The following is a 17,110-nucleotide window of genomic DNA, read 5'->3' as shown; positions in this document are numbered from 1 at the left end:
CACCCCACCCTACTCCATTGGAAGCATCCAACCCTGGACTGCTCTGAAAGTCAAACTTAAATCAACCTGAAAGACTCCCCGCCTAAGAACCAGCACATTTTGTCAAAAACTAGACTAAAAACATAGACTAGAAACGAACTCACATGGACACCACACTTCGAGTATCAGCGCGGTTTTCTGAGCTGAGGGAGCGGGAGACTGGCAGATCTGAGCCAGGAGCGTGTGACGGTCCTGTGGCTTCCTTTTCTTCCCACCCCAGCAACAAAGAATGATTCGAGAGAGTTGATACAAAGGGACAAGAATGAAAAGTGGCCCCGACACATTTATGAGGATTTTTCCTGGGCTTCTTATGTACAGTCCCTCGAGGTTTTTTTCAGTCATAGTAAAAGTAGAAGGGAACGCCTGTTTCCGGTTACCCGGCCACAGCCCGATGTAGGATGGGGTGAATCACACACTCTCAGGAGAAGCAACAACAACACAAAGTTTATCATGGGAGAGAATGGCTTGACAAATTAACAAAAATTTCATATCATGTCCAATTGAGAAAGAGAAAGAGAAAGAGAAGGAGAAAGAGAAAGAGAAAGAAAGAGACAGACACCAAATGATAGGAGGATAGAAACACTTTGTTTCTAGTTGAATTCTCAGCAAAAGGCAGTTTTTGACATTGGAACAGAAAGTACCTCTGGGATGGATTTTTTAACCCTTTCCCTGAAAGGTGAGACCTTTCGGATTCACAACAGACCCCGTGCGTGTCAATCGTGACCACGTAAGTAGAAATAGTATTTGCTGGTTCCATGAGCTAGTGCTCCCGCTGAAGCAAATGGAGTTGAGGTTTGTGATTTGATCTAATGGCAATGGCTTTCCAATAGACATGCACGGAATCATTGATCAGTGTGCCCTCTCCTTGTTTGCACTGGAACACCGTTCAATTTACACCAATTAAAGAATGCTTGGTTTGGGTATTGAAGAATAATTAAGCGATGCAAATCCCCAAGGGCTTCTAAAGATGACATCTGACCAGAATGTTGATTACGGCATGAAGGCGGCGTTAGTATTTGAATAGTTTGACTGATATACAAAATCATTACAACGTCTCCCTAGGAAGAGTGACATTAGGTCAATGTGTGTACTTGCCTGGTCACCCTAAACAAATTTGACAAGTCTAATTTTAAGTAATTGCTCAGAGTTGAGTGGCCGCCTCTGTCCCCACAAGGGCAGCTGTCTGGACCACATCTTGTAATTGAGATGTGTCTTTAAGCTCTATGTGTCAACCCAACATGCAAATGTGCTCTCACAAAAGGTTAGGGGTTGGTGACGCTCCGGTGAATCCTTTTCCGGTCAAATTTCAACATGAAAGCTTTACTGCAGCTCTTAGGCAACTCCTCGACTAATTCTACCCCGTTCCCTATAGGAAAGATTAAATTTCTCAGCTGCATCAGACTCTAGAGTTCACCTGGAGACCAGCTCAGAATGTGATCCTTGGACCAGAAGCATCAACATCGCCGGGCAACTTGTTAGTAATCCGAAGTCTTGGGCCCACCCCCGGGCCGGCTGAATCAGAGACGGTGGGGGGTGAGGTCCCATCACGAATGCTTTAATAAGACCCTGGTGATCTAAAGCTCACTCAGGTTGGAGAACCAGTGATCAAACCCACCGATTCACTTTATCAGTGATGGAATGGAGGGAGGCCTGGTAAGTTAGGTAATCTGCCTGAGGTCACACAGCTCAAAGGACAGTAGAGGCTAGGGCTAATCATATTGTGGTCAAAACATGTGCCATTCAGTTTTTCGACATTCGGTTAAAGTTTTGGAAATGGCTTGCTGTCCTTCTTTGTTTTTCTTTCTTGCTTTCTTTCTTGCTTTCTTTCTTTCTTTTTATGCAGCCCTCTGCTTATTCCTAAGAACATGTTCCGGCAGATGGCTGGTTCTCCACCTTCTCCTGCACCCCAGCGAGGGAGCCTCCTGGCCCCAGCAACAGGGTGCAGCCATTGGACTTAGTTGTCAGGGAAAGCACCATCTGGGTCAGACGTTTAATTGCCGGTGTGAGAGCCTTGAGAGGTACCTTCTTCTGTCCACGGAGATCATGGATGCACAAGCAGAGACTGACCCTCTATTGCACCACATGCCTGAACAGCCGTGATGACCAGAGCTCCCTGCTGCCCCCTGCTGGATGTGTACAGAGATCAACAAAACTAATGTGGTAAGCTACTGTGGTATTCGGCGGATGTTTGTTACTAATTTATAACCCAGCCTATCACGGGACCCTTTGGGGCTTTTGAGCAGCCCTCCTGCACTTAAAAGTAAGTGATGCGGGTGCGGGGGCTGGGTGGCTCAGTCAGTGAAACGTCCGGACTTTGGCTCAGGTCGTGATCTCACAGTTCATGGGTTCGAGCCCCACGTCCGGCTCTGTGCTGACAGCTCAGAGCCTGGAGCCTGCTTCAGATTCTGTGTCTCCCTCTCTCTCTGCCCCTCCCTGCTCGTGCTCTGTCTCCCTCTGTCTCTCAAACATACACGTTGGGAAAAAATTTTTTTTTAAAAAGTAAGTGATGCGGGGCACCTAGGTGGTTCAGTCCATTAAGCATCAGACTCTTGATCTCAGCTCAGGTCGTGATCTCGCAGCGGTCACTCAGAGCAGAAAGCACAGGGACTGCTTGGGATTCTCTCTCACCCTCTCCCTCTGCCCACCCCCCCTCAAAATAAATAAAAATAAACTTTAAAAAAATCTCCTTAAAAAAGCGAGTGATGTGTAGGACAGAGAAGTAAAAAAGAAGCATCTTCCCTATTTAGAATATAATTGAAAACCAATGATATTTCCAAGAGGATGGCAACCACATCTGAGTCACTCCCCAAACAACAAATTTCAGATGTAATGGTCTGCTTTACAAACCACTGTATCGTTTGTCATTTTATTCCAGTCCGACCACACCCGAGCTCCAGGGAGCTCATGTATGTAACTGCAGGTAAGTTAACAGATTCAAAACTGAAAATTAAGGGCGGGGTTTCATTCGCAGGGTATGCGGGGGGGCCCCCATTCCTGGTGCCCGTGCCGCACCCAAGCAGCTCAGCCCTTCAGCTCAAGTGTAAGTAAGGAAAGGTTTTTTCCAAGGTGCTCAGCCTCCCGGCACGAAGAGGATAAAGCCCGTGCACGTTGCGTTGCGCGCTCCCCTCCCTCCCCCTCCCCCACCCAGCTCCCTGTCCTTTTTCTTCCCCGGCACCCTAACCACCCAGGTGAGTCTCTGCACCCAGCACCCCACCCACCTGCTCCTTCCCCGCCCCCACCCCTGGCCTCTCGGCCTCGGTCCCTCTCTCCACAGCAGCAATGCTGAGCCTTTCAGCCACTTGTCCCCGGACTCCCCTTGCGGGGCAGGGAGTAAAAATACCTCTGAATGGGGAGGAGCAGACAGGGTGAATTCATGGCAGCGGCAGAAGGGTGATACAGCCCCAGCAGAACAAAACGAGGGCAACCCGGACAAAACAAAGCGTCACAATAGATCATTTCTGAAAAGTCATCCGGGCAGCTTTGAAACCCCGGGCTGTGTGTTGGCAGGGCAGTTTCACATCCACGGGCTTTCAAGACACATGAATGGAAAAGGAACAGTAACTCTTTTTCATACCTCTTTTCAGGGGTCTTGTCGCCACAGAAGGATTTACCATTCAATTCCCATACTTTTATGTGGGAAATTAGGAATTTGCCCCTTAAAAAGAAATTGCCTTTTAAACTCTCATAAATTGTGGGGACTTTATAGATTTACCAAAATTTCTTCCTCCTTCTCCGCCTTTCGCTTCTAGTTCGTGTTTAAAAATACTCATAAACACACACACACACACACACACACACACAAACATTTCCATCTTCTCCACCTTTCTCGGGAACATTTTATTCAGAAAATCCCCAACCACAGAGAGAGTTCCTCTTTCGGCCCCATACAGGGTTTGGGGTTTGTCCTTGACTCTTTCTTCGTTTTACCACATTTCATCACAGACCCAATGGCTCTTCTGAATAAAAGGACCTATCCTAGAAAATATTAATCACTGTATATTTGGAAAGGTGGCCAGGGATGGGCCAAGTTGGTGAAAAGGTCAGAAGCAAAATACAATAAAATAAGGCACTCACTCATGCGTGGACCCAGCAGGCATTTACTGAGTAGCCACTGGTGTGACTAGCCCTGAATACACGCTACTTTTGAATTGTCTGATAAAAACAATCAAGTTTTACTAGAGGAGAGTCCAGTAAAATGTCCCCAAGAAGAATGGCCCCGCCAGTATTTTCCACAGCGGCCGGCACGTATCTGGCTCCTTCTCAGAAGCCTACAGTGTTTGGCCATGTTAATCTCATTAACCTTCCCTATCAGTTTCAACGGGACAGAAATGAAGACTTGAGAACGTGGAGTCCCTGGTCGGAGACTCAGGCTGGGACAAGTCAAACTTTGGCTCTGGGCCAGTACATTTGATCTGACTCCCCAGGCCTCTTCCAGGGGCTTTTTTTTTTTTTTTTTTTTTTTGGAGCAAAGGAAGAAAGAGCATGCAAGGAAGCCTGGCCATAGGAAATCCAGCTATGTTTGACCCCGCTTCCCTCCTCCTGCCCCCAGGAGAGCCCTGTTCCAAGGCTGATTCCCGGGAGCAGCTGTACAGAGGGCGGCCATTCTCCAGGGGCAGTCAAGCGTACCCCGGTTCCCTCGGAGAATCCTTTGGGGTAAGAGACGGAAAGAGATGGGGGGAAGGGAAGAGAAAGGAAGGTTTTCCTCCCCAGCAGGTCTGTAAGGCGAGACTGGGCCACACTAACCATTTCCTGATGTGCAGAAGCTGAAACTTGGACTTCTTTTCTTGTTAGATTTCTTAGATATGCAAAAAAAAAAAAAAAAATCACCAACAAATTAGCATCTCACAATATCCTTAATTTGGTCTACCTCAGAACCTGATATCACTCATCTGTCCAAAAAAAAAAAAAAAAAAGATAAACAACAATGTCCTATTTCTGAAGACAACGGTTAAAAAATTAGAAATGTGCAATATGTAAGTGTGTCTAATCCAGGCCCCGGACACCTGAATTTACACCACGTTAGATGTCAGTTACATCTCAGCAACGCTGGGGAAACACAAAACCTTAGAAAGAACACCCCAATAATAACTGCATTGACATCTGCAAGTCTGGGAACTGTATCATTTCCTTCCTGAAAGAACGTGCCTGTGAATAGCTATTTCAAAAGGAGTCAGGATATTGCTCTTTAAGAGGCAAAATCTCACTCAGAAAAATTAATACTTGAAGGAAACGATGGGTCTTAAATACAGCCCTCACTTGCTTGAGAAAAAAACAGGTAGCTTTAATAGTCTGAGAAGTTTTATAAATGAAAATGTGCCCATTTCCTTCTTCACTGTCTCCAAACCAGGAGTAGAAATTCCAAAGGCCAGGGCCCTGAGAAGCTTCCAGAAGCCCCACCACGGCAACAACCCCTACAAGCCCCAGAAATGGCAGTGCACAGTGTCTCTGGGGAGACCCCTTTTTCAACAACTTCAGCCACACCCCTAAACTACACATGTCGACAAGATGCGGACACCTCTAAAGTCTGAACCAGCATGTCGCAGCCTGTGTGAAGTTGACAACACGTTGCTTACAAAACCCTCTTCCAACTTCATGTTTAAAACTACTGGCTTGTACTTACTTTGTTTTTTAAACAGGCTCCACACCTAACGTGGGGCTGCAACTCATGACCCTGAAATCAAGACGCACATGCTCTACGGGCTGAGCCAGCCAGGTGCCCCTGTATTTATTTTAACTGAATTCAAATATTATATGGATAGAGAAATTCTGTGATTTTTAAAATATCCCCTATGCTGCATTTTTCATCTACGTGAATGTAACATTTTTTTTTAAGTTTATTTATTTTGAGAGAGAGAGAGAGGGAGAGAGTAGGGGAGGGGCAGAGAGAGGGGGAAAGAGAGAATCCCAAGCAGGCTTTACACTGTCAGCACAGAGCCCTATGCGGGGCTCGAACCCGCGAACTGGGAGATCGTGACCTGAGCCGAAACCAAAAGTTGGACATTTAACTGACTGATCCTCCCAGGTGCCCCTGCGACTTTTATGACCCATCTCATCCTTCACTGCTAGGACCACTAGAGGTTATGCCAGCTGCAGAAATTCTCACAGTACTTTGTCTATAAAGTAGTAAAAGCGATCTTAATAACAGAGTGAGTGCACTCTCTCTCTCTCTCCCGCAACACACCCTTGTTGAAACCCTTCAAAAGCCACTGGTATACCAGCCCCCAGCCATATTGCCAATTGGAATGTGTCTCTCTCCACTCTTCATTCCTGTCTCCAGTTCCCTGTGCTCAATAAGTTCTTCCTCGTGTGGGGCCTTGGCACACGCTCTCGTCCGCTTGGAAGGGTGTGTCCCCACTTTCTGCACACCTATTTCTTGTCTTCCTTTAGGGCTCGGCTGAAACATCACCTCCTAGTGGAGGCTTCCTCTGACGATGCTGGCTACAGTGGCTTTCTCTCGCCCATGCATCTGGACGTTTATGTTCTTCACAACACATACTCCAGTCGGCAGGTGCTTCAATCTTATGTCTGTCTACTTGCTGTGTCTCTCTTCCCTGCTAGAAGGGAGGCACCGGCAGGGTAGGAGCATGACTCTTTTGTTACTTTAGCATGGCTGGTACAGAGTTGGTGCTCGGTAATATTTTTGGAATGAAGGAAAGAAGGAAAAAAATGAGGGAAGACAAGATAATGACCTGAAATCAATTCTCTGCTTCCCAGCCCCGAAATGTTCTGCATTATTCAGGGTAAAAACCTCAGCTCTTCTGTGAAACAGACAACAAAACACAGTGGCTCCCAGGATCGAATTGCTTTCCCTTTCACACTCTCGAGTTGGACAGTGCAGGCTGGCAGAATGTTCTGTTTCACACAGTGATGGAGAGATCCAGATCCTTCCCTCTTGTTGCCCCCCATCCTGCAGGGCACTGTGCTTGGTTTAATGGGGCGGCCAGCACATCCGGGTTCCAGCCCACCGGAAGGGAGGAAGAAAGGAAGCCTAGGAAGAATGAGTTCCAATTAGGAGCTGAAAACAGAAGTTGCACACATCACTTCTGTTCACATTTCATAGGCAACAACTTCGTCTGACGTCCAGAAAGGGAGGGTGGGAAGTAGGGTCTCTAGCTGAATGACTTCACGTCCAGGGAGAAAAGGAGGACAGATTTAGGGAAAATTTGCCATCTGCCACATGTTTTTCAACTCCTTTCCGAGTAGGAAACTTTCTGAGGCCTGTCCCAGGGCAGCAGAACCTATGTGCAGACTCTGTCTTTGAGTGGAGGAAGAAGACCTCCCTCCTCCCCACCCCCAGCTCCCCCGCTACATGGGAGCTGTTGGGGGTGGGGGGGTCGCATGATGTCCAGGGTGGCCATCACTGCAGCTACCTCCATCCAGCATGCGCAATCCTCCCCCTTCTTCTTGGGCTCCGAAGCTCAGCAAACATCCAGATGTGTTTTGTTTTCACCCCTAAGTTTTCCCATCCATGTCTTCACTCGTTGTGCCAGGAGGTGCAAAACGCAATTGACCAGAGTGCCTCCTGCTCTAATCTGAAGCCAGGGAAATAAACAGGCAGACCTCTTTGCTGTACCCAAGACAATCCTAGGTTAGCAGCTTCCTTCAAGGTGATCTTGAGCAAATTTTTTAGTATCTTTAAAAGTCATCCTGCTCATGCCCAAAATCGGGGCTAAAACACCTTGTCTTGCGGTTATTATTAGAATTAGCTCGTGAACGTAAAGATCTTAGTTCTTTTTAAGAAATACCTGGCATGTGGATGTTCAATTTATGTTTCTTGCAAGCAGTGGCTTTTCTCTTGCTAAATCCCAGCCCGATAAACCATCTCTCCCCCTCAACCTATACAAATCCCTCCAGCCTATCCCCTGTGGCCTCCAGCCTTGCAGAAACAGTCTAGTCCACTCTGTCTCCCTCTCTCCTCTCGATTCCTGTCCCATACTTGTTCACACTTTTTATTTAATGCCTTGCGCTCCCCACTGATTGTTTCATAAGAATTGTCTGGTCTCGCCGGCTGGATTGCAAGCTCCCCCAGAAGCAGCAGATATCACGTCAAGTCCCAGCTCACAACGTCTAACACAACAGGACTTTGTCACATCCACTCAACGGACACTCCACCGACTTGCCGAAATAAAGACACGAGCAGATTGAAGCTCGATCTACATGACCTTAGAAAAATAAATTAATTCAGCCATATTAGTCCCAAACGCTGGTTGACTCGGGATTTCTTTTTCAAATAGTAAAACGTTCTGCTTGTGCAAACTGAATGACTAACTTAACTATCCCCTCTGTAGAAGAAGCTGAAAATGTTGCCTAAAATTATATTGCACGCTGGAACTTCTGGTAACTCAGGATTGCTGCCTTCTGGGTGGTGTTTATTCTATGCCACAAACACCTGAATTACTGAAATTGAAATGAATCCAGATTCTGTGTTTGGGGTTCCAGCATTTTGTGGACTGGTACATGTGCCTGACAAAAATCTGGGGAATGCTTGGGCTTCGGTCCCTCTGAGAATTATGCCATTTTCCAAGAAAAGCTAAATAGCTCATTCATGTTTCACCCTCTGTTCTTCCAGGCTGGTTTCCTGAGGATATTTTTTAGCCAGACTGCTGTGTGCGTGTGTGTGTGTGTGTGTGTGTGTGTGTGTGTGTGTGTATTGAATAGGCTGCTGGAAACTGGGAATTTTAAACTAAAACTTATATTGAATGATTCTTGAGTGCACTATCCTATTTCAGACTAAAAACAAAACAAAACAAAACAAAACAAAAATGGAACATATGAATGGCATTCAGTCAGTGGCTTGAGTTGACAAATTCCCCCAGAGTATAACTTTTAAATCCGCATGAAGTCTGTCAGGACTGTTTCTGAGGAAAGATAACTAATAAGTGCCATCAGGTAACTAAGCTGTTACGCTTTTCGTCTTTCCACCTCACTTTTATCAAGAGAAATGGGGAACTTCAGGTTTCAAGGGCGTTTTGCACAGGAAGCCCTAATGTGGCCTTAACACACTCTGAAGTCTCTAGCCGGGGGGAGGTTACAGAGGAGCAAAAGCTCCTTGACCGGACAGCATCCTTCAGGGGTTTCCAGAAGGAAGGTGATAAGTATATAAACCACCCACAAGCATGGGGAGCGCTCCAGGCCATCTGAAACCTTGGACCCTGTTTTGAAGAAGAAGGGGATGCCATGAACTACCAAGCACAGAGCCTGGATTCGCTCCCCAAACCTAAGCAATAAGCTTCAATGCAGACAAGGAAAATACTTAGTTTGGCTTAAGTGGGCAGTTCAGGCCAGCGTGAACCGGGCAGGCAAAAGAGTCCAGGAATCTATAAAAGTTTTTAGAAAACAAGAAGGCGTCGGTCAACAGGGATGGCCTGGCAACGGATAAGTGTGTTCCCCTCAAAGCTAGAGTTGAAGCCTCTTGAATATATCCAAAATGTCTGTGGTACCTACACGTGAGAGGAAGATGAATTTTCCTAACTTGTATTTTATGTTCTCTATGGTCAGCATGAAACTTTTTCATAATTAGGAAATTTAATTAAATTACAACTTTTAAATATCTATCTATCTATCTATCTATCATCTATCTGTCTAACCTATCTATCATCTCCCTTTCCGTAAAATGATGAAACCAGCAAAGTCTTCTAAGAGGACTCCTGAATCGGGTCTTTATCACAGAGGAATAAAAGTACATGGTGAGCTAGAAATGCACGAGTTGCCCCCACAGGCACAGAGCAGGGGGTAGGGCTGTGGGGGCAGGAAGCAAGGCTGGGAAGGGTCTCGAAGACCACATCTCAGGCACCCGCACTTTCCTGTTGGTTAGCGGGGGCTTGCTGAACCCGTCTAGGAATGAGCAAGTCTGTGTGGCCCCCTTACACTTCACGAGGTGCTGAGGGCTGGCCAAGGGTCGCAGAACACAATCACCGTCTTCAGAGCATGTAGAGGAGGTGCCCTTGTTTTGCAATGTATAATGAGGACGAATCACGTGGCCTCCATCGATGAGAAACTGAGTCCTAGGGGAGCATTGCAGCCTGAAGTCGGATGACATTTAGTCCAAAAGTGTGCACAGGACAGCAAGCGATGTAGCCGACAAATGGGGTTGGGGGGGGGGGGTGGGGGGAACGCCTGGAAGAAATGGCATTGTTCCATGGCATTGCCTTTTAACCTACTGTGCCAGTCAGGGTCCCGGTGAGAAACAGAGGGCTCATTCAAATGGGTGACTCAGGAGAGGCCAGCAAAGGGTCTGTTTACAGAGGCGTCACTGGGGTTAAGAAAACCAAAACTGTGGCGACCAGATATCACCCCTAGGCTTGAAGCAGCACTGGGGAGGGGGTGACTCCCGCCACACAGAAAAGCAATTGTGTCCCCCTAGGGCCAGCGGGAAGGACTAACCCGTCAGCAGCACCCTGACCTCACCCTCCTGTGCCTCAGTTTCCAGCTCCTGATCCAGCCAGACCCTATTGGCAAAGAAGCCATTGATGTCACCCCTAGGGACCTACTTTCCCAGGATTCTCCACAGAGCAGGGTGGAAAAGGGGAAAGAGGGGGTCTGGAGGGACAAACGGAACATGTCCAGCCCACATACTGTGTCCTGTACTTTTAAACACTCAGTTCCTATTCTCTGCCTTTCTCCACTGGAACATTAGCTCCCAGAGGACGGGGATTTCACCAGTCTGTTCTCTGCTGTATTCCAAGTACCTGCACCCAACAGGCATGCAGAGAATATCAGTTGGATGGTAGAACCAAAGCAAAGAAGAAAACCATTTGCCCAGTATTTAGTAGCAAGTAAGTAATAAGACAAGCAGCATTTTCTATAAGGTAAAAATAGTTCTTAACAGGGTGTTTCCCTACGGTAAACTGGGTCTTATTTTGGCCATTCCGCCCAAAGCAAAATATAGCCAACATACATAAGAAGGAAAATACGGTGGGGTATAAGATTTGCTGAAAAGATTATATTTATGCTTTGCTTGGAGTGAAGGAAAGTTTTGGGAAGCGGACCGAAGAATTTTAAATCGCCTTAAAGAAACACAAGAAATACATCTTTCCCCTAACTCTCAGACCTGTGGTCTAGGAAAGAGGGGACAGTTGCCAGGATTCTTAAAGCAACTCAGTGTTAAATAGTGAAAAGATGTCAGGGTGTGGGTTTGTGTGCCACGGGAGGTTTGAGAGACCAACATTGTCTGGATTTGATGACAGGTAATGACATTAACTAATTACAAAACTAATCACATTTGGAGCGGTGGAAGCTGAGATCATGATAAGCATAATCAAATCCCCGACTTCAGGGCTTCGGGAATCGGAGGATAAGTTTTCTCCCCTCGCAAAGCTTGACCAGATGCCTTTTGGAGTTCTTTGTCTGAATATTTTGGAAGATACCAAAGAGAGTCAGAACAGCATTCTGAATTGCAAAGCCCAGTGGCAGGACTGGCACTAAGTGAGGGCACTATAGGGACACCGTGTGGGTCCCTAGTGGCTGACGATGAGCCTTGTCTACCCCGGCATCGGGAGCTCCATCAAGGTAAGTGCCTGGGCCTTGACCCCCTACCTCTTCCCCTAGAAGCCGAAAGACCCGAGTCCCCCTCGCTGGTTGGGTCATCTTGGACAAATTCCAATCCACTGGAGTCTCTGTGTCTTCCCCCACAAAGTAGAGATTAAAATACCAGTTGCGTTTGCCTCCCCAAATGGGCATGCGAATCCAGCGAAGGAGTTTACTTTGCAGATTATCAGCTGCTTTAAATATAACACGTATTGCTGGCATTAAGCCAAATCACAGGCCTGAATCCCTATGATATGAATACCTCACTCATCAGAAAGGTGGAGAATCTTTAGAATAAAGAAGCTGACCTCCTTCTGGTGGTAGGAAGTCCTCCACTGCTCTCTTTTGCCCCTCATGCTCTCTCTGGCCCCGTGGGAGGAAAGGGAAGAGGCCGGTCTCCTTCAAAGCATTTCCAGCCCTTGAAGGAGACAACGGAGCAGCGGCCGTGGTCATTCTTCGCATCTGGTAACATTCCTTAAGCCCCAGTGTAAAACTTGAAAGGAAAGGAGATCCTAAATGCAAACACTATCTTTCAGTCTCTTGGAAAATTTTCTACCTCCACTTTCTCTCTCCTACCAATTCACTCATCTTCAATTAAAGCCGTCTTTTGACTCAAACCTCACTTTTCAGAAGGCAAGCCATCACTTAAGAAAGAGAAAAACATTAAGAGATCCGGCTTTCAATTAACTTTGCCGACGATTTTTGCGTAATTCTGGGGGAGGCGTTATTCTTTCGGTAAAGTGGGGAGCACAGAACTCAAAGATGAACGGAGGTTTTGATGACGCCCGTGGGCAAGGACTAAACTATACTCAGTCCTGATCCCCAGGCCCTGCTGAACAGCAAAAACATTTGGAAAATGGCCTAGAAGAGAGACCTGCCGAATTGCCCATAACAATGGGTCACTCCGTTACTGCCACTTGGGTAAAAAGCCTTTGGTAAATAGTGTTTCCTTGTACTTTTTCATTGTAATGTAATTTTTACATTTGGTGTTTACACAACTGTGCGATTTTTCTAGCCAATCAATAAAAAATATAACCCAATCTTACTTTTTTCAAAGCGGCAACTGTTTCAGAATTGTCCGATACATTCCGCTCGGAACAGGGGACCCCTCGGTTAGCGCCGCTCGCTTCGGTCCAAGCACATGCGCACAGGCCACAGTCACAACAGCGGAAACCACGGATACAGATATAATTTTTAATGTGTTGTGTCGCTGAATGTCTATCAGAGGGGAAAAGTCTGTGAGAATAGATTTAAAACAACAGGCATTTTCATCAGATAAGTACAAGGCATTCATCTCTGTCCTCTAGAAATATGATTTCAGCATAACGAATGAAGGGAAGGAGCTCATTGGAATACAGCCCTTCTGAGCAACAGAGTGAAACCAACTTTCATGGAGAACCCTCTCCCCCGGTGGGGGCGGGGAGGGTTGCTCCTGCGATGAGGAATAAGGGACCGTCATCCAAACTCGAGCAACCATTAGGATCGAGCAAAGGAAAGAAGATGTAACCATAAATGATGCAAGCAGGGATTTCATTTTAAAAGATTTATTCCGACCATACTTGACTTCCTGATGGGAAGTTCAACCCCGTGATAGAACCGGGCAATCTTCGGAAGCCCCTATGGGGGTGGAGCAGAAGGGTCCCTTCGGTGATCAAGCCACCACTTTTCCAGGAAGCACAAGGGAGCGAATTGAAGCCAATGACCTCCTCTCCAACAAAACGCGAAAAGCAATGCTACTCAGTAGACACCTAGGCAAAGATATAAACGTGAACTTGTAGCTCGCCGCTCTTGTCGGAAGGCAAGCATTAGACTTGCACCGGATGATGTAGCTTTTTCATAGTGATGCCAGTGCCCCCTGTCTCCTAGGGAATGATGGGGCTTCAGGTGAGGGAGCCTGAGCCCGATGAGTAGCCCACGGCATGCTCTGTGTGCTGCGTGTCAGTCCCGTTCCCAGGGCTTTACCCCTCACCCAACCCTGTGAGGGGGCCCAGTCGTCCACTCCGTTTTACAGATGACACGGCGACACATGAAAGTGACTTGCCCCAGGTCACACGGTTACCAGGGGCTGGAAAAGCGCCCACAGCCAGACATCCAACTCTGAGAGGACCAAATAACCCCAGTGCTGCGGCTGAACCGAACTGAACGGAAAGTTGGAAAAGTGGTAGCCTTGAAAGAAGGCAGGAAACGATTTGGCTTAATTATAATCATCTCCAAAATCAAAACCAATTTGCTGAATTCTCCCCCCCTTTCACCTCAGCAGTCTTGAGCAACGTTTCTGTGAGGACAGAGAGACAAACATCCTCTCTCGGCCCACCCTCCCTGAGCCTCCATCCTGAATTTACCCGCTGAACGGAAACAAGTCCTGACACTGAGGAGCACCTCAGGGATCGCAAGAGAGAACAAGGAGCCCGTCACAGAGGTCAGCTCGAGACCCCCAAAACACTCGGAACCCCAGCAGCCCCGTGCCACCGCTCAGGGGTATGGTGTCGCCCCCCCCTCCCCCCACGCAGGAGTGGAGGCAGGCAGACCCCTGGGTTCATCCAGTGTGACTCATCCATTTCGACCTTGCAAAGAGGGTTTCTACGTGTTCTGCCCATTCTAACACAGACCCGGTGCTAATCTCAGTCCTCAGCTCAGGTATTAAAAATATGTAAGTTCTGGGGGCGCCTGAGTGGCTCAGTCGGTTAAGCATCCGACTCTTGATTTCAACTCAGGTCATGATCTCACGGTCATGAAATTGAGCCCATGCTCAGCATGGAGCCTGCTTGGGATTCTCTCTCTACCTCTCCCTCAGCCCCTCCCCTGGGTTCGCTCATGCTCCCTCTCTCTGTCTCTCAAAATAAATATTTTATATGTAGAGAGAGAAATATATCAGAATTGGGGCCTCCCTTGTGCCTAAGCCATGGCCAAGTTCTGGGGATTCTTTAGTTCTAAGACATGGTAAGGGAGAGGCCATCAGTGTTTGATGTCACGTGTCTATTCAGGCAACCTTTGATATGTCGCTCAGTCCTCCCCCCCCCCCCTTGGTCCTCACAAGCCTTCTGCCCAAGCTTCTGGACAGCCTCGTGCTCCACAATTACAGCTCCTACCAGATGTCAAGAGACCAAGGATAGATCTCCTTCTCCCTGCCCTTTCCCCCACCATCAAGACTGTGAAATGTACCCACAGACTTTGTAATCTCCACGCTTTAGCTGGGCCCTAAAGGCTTTCTGTTCCCCCAAGAATGTAGCAAAACCGTAAGGCTTGCGTCTGGAAGGATATCACAGAAACCCAACAACAGAGGCTTGACCAAATAGATATTTAATGTGAGACACAAAAAAGTCGGGCACCGGGGCACCTGGGTGGCTCGGTCAGTTAAGCGTCCGACTCTTGGTTTCGGCTCAGGTCATGATCTCACGGTACGTGGGTTCAAGCCCCGTGTTGGGCTCTGCGCTGACAGCACGGAACCTGCTTGGGATTCTCGCTCCTTCCCTCTCTCCCTGCCCCCCACTCTCAAAAATAAATAAAATAAAACCTTTTAAAAAAAATCGGGCACAGGGCGAAACAAAGACGCAGTCAAAGAACCAGGCTCTTCCTAGCCTCCAGCCTGTTTAGTGCTGTTTAACAATGGCCGCTGTCCCCTGGGCATCCCATATCATGTGAGCAGGACAAAGCTGGCTGGGAAGGAAGTGGCTACGATGGACCATGGCCTACGTTTCTCGCCAGCACTGGAGGCATCCGCCTACTCCAATCTGAAGGGTGGTGGGAAGGTGAGCTGTTGGTTTTCTAGCCTCTGTTACAGAACTATCCTGTAGGGCGGGGATTTAGAGTGTCAACCTAAAGAATCTGCCACCACCAGGGAAGACGTATTTTTCACTGTCACTTCCCTCCCTGAAAAAAAATAGGCACTGGCCTAGTTGCTTGAATGAGGTGAAAGTGAAAAGAAAAAACTAGATAGAGGTAAAAGGTTGGATAATGCTTCACACAGTATTATCCAACCTCATGGGTTCAAGAACACCTCGGTCTGGGTAGACGCCCAGAGGAAGTTCTAATGTTACTGGCTTCTCTGCAGGATTGGAATCAATGACCTAGACAGTTGAGACCTTCATCCAAACTCCTCCACTCTCAGCCTGCATGACCTAAACCAAGGGCCCCTGTTCTTCCGTCCCTATCTTGGCTTGGTGCAAAAGACCCAGAAGGCACTTAGCGAATGGGTGTTGGGCCAAAGAAAGTCCCGAATTTGTGAACGGTGGAGGTTGGGCCAGAATGTGGCGGAGATGTTTCCTAACGTGTATGACACTAGAAGACCCAGTCACTGAGGGAGAACTTACAAAGACTAGCCATTTAATGCCAACCGTGTTCTACCCAGCTCCTTTGGGGAGGCCTGGAAGGGTCAGCTCAAGGCTCAGTGCACCTACAGAGATCCAAAGACCCCCCCACCCTTCCCTCTCCTACAGCTTCAAAATCACTTTAGCCACCACACGGTGTAGCAGAAACACTGACCCACCTGAATCTCAACCCTAGGTCTGCTATGCTCAAACCTTGGGAAAGTTCCTTTGAACTGAGCCTTAATTTCTCTATCTGTAACCTGAAGACTGCAATATCTACCTTGCAGGGTTACTGTGAACATGGCAGATAATGGATGTAGAACACCTGTCCACTGGCTTTCTTAGTCCATGGTAATCTTCCTGCAAGAAGGTGCTGGGGTCTTGGATTGGACCACGAGTAGAACGCTGCCTGCTCTATCAGGGTAGATTTCCTCCCTCTCCAGAACTGGATTTGGTTGGTTGGCTCCTTGTTCTGAGGAGGAAGGCCGGTAACAGGGCAGGTTGGCTGAGAGAGCCCTTCAATCTCACGTGGCCAATTGGTGCTGACCTGTAGGGATCCCCAACTGACCTCAACACTGCACAAAACTGTGCCTGTTTGTGTGCCTTGACGTGGGGTGACACTCTGATCTCCACGATTTGATCATACAGTAACACCACTTGCAAAGTGATTCATTCTTTGGAGCCCTTGGGGCACCTTTGGTACTAACCTACACTTCCAGGGTCATCCGTACACAAACAAGTGTCAGAAGCGCTGTGATCAACACTATGCTCAGTACAACCAAAAAAAAAAAAAAAACGTCGTGCTTGGCAAAAAATGAAATAACAAGAATCTCTGGCTACATTAAACGACGTAAAGAACCAAGGAAGGAAGAACCCCATATGCCCGAGAAGACCATACCTGAAGTTCTGGGGCATTCTGTGAGCTTCCCTACGGGGACACAAACTGAAACCTGGCCAGAGGAGGGGTGGGCATGGCCACCAGCCACAAAGAGAAAGCTCCTCCCCTATGCCCGAGTTGAAGAAGTGGGAGGAGCTCTGCGTGGTAGGGGGGAAAAGGATAAAAACTGTCTTCAAATATTTGCAGAGAGCTATCACATGCAAGAATGAGCCTTATTTTAATGTGCATCAAGAAGTAAACCTAGAGCCACTCGTGGAGTAGTCCGCGAGGGCAGCTTTTGACCCAACTGACGGAAAGGACTTCCATGACCGCATTTGAAGGTGACACGTGCAGCCCTGAG

At 47.6% G+C, this 17,110-nt stretch overlaps 1 long non-coding RNA gene across 12 annotated transcripts in view; it reads right to left on the bottom strand.

Annotated features, from left to right (window-relative positions):
* Positions 1-17,110, bottom strand: part of LOC106977962 (uncharacterized) — a 107,948-nt gene that overhangs the window by 38,620 nt on the left and 52,218 nt on the right. The window contains exon 6 of one of the 12 annotated variants that reach the window (XR_008289249.1): positions 3,287-4,834. The exons of 10 other annotated variants lie outside the window; for them this stretch is intronic. This is a non-coding gene — a long non-coding RNA (uncharacterized LOC106977962). Of the gene's footprint in view, positions 1-3,286; positions 4,835-6,167; positions 7,028-17,110 lie in introns of those variants that run through there. One more of the 12 variants, XR_003423845.2, reaches the window with a different exon arrangement.

The sequence above is a fragment of the Acinonyx jubatus genome, chromosome A3 (assembly GCF_027475565.1).
Source record: "Acinonyx jubatus isolate Ajub_Pintada_27869175 chromosome A3, VMU_Ajub_asm_v1.0, whole genome shotgun sequence".
Taxonomy (NCBI): domain Eukaryota; kingdom Metazoa; phylum Chordata; class Mammalia; order Carnivora; family Felidae; genus Acinonyx; species Acinonyx jubatus.
The sequence above is the reverse complement of the archived record's forward strand: the minus strand, read 5'-3'. Positions and strand labels throughout refer to the sequence as shown.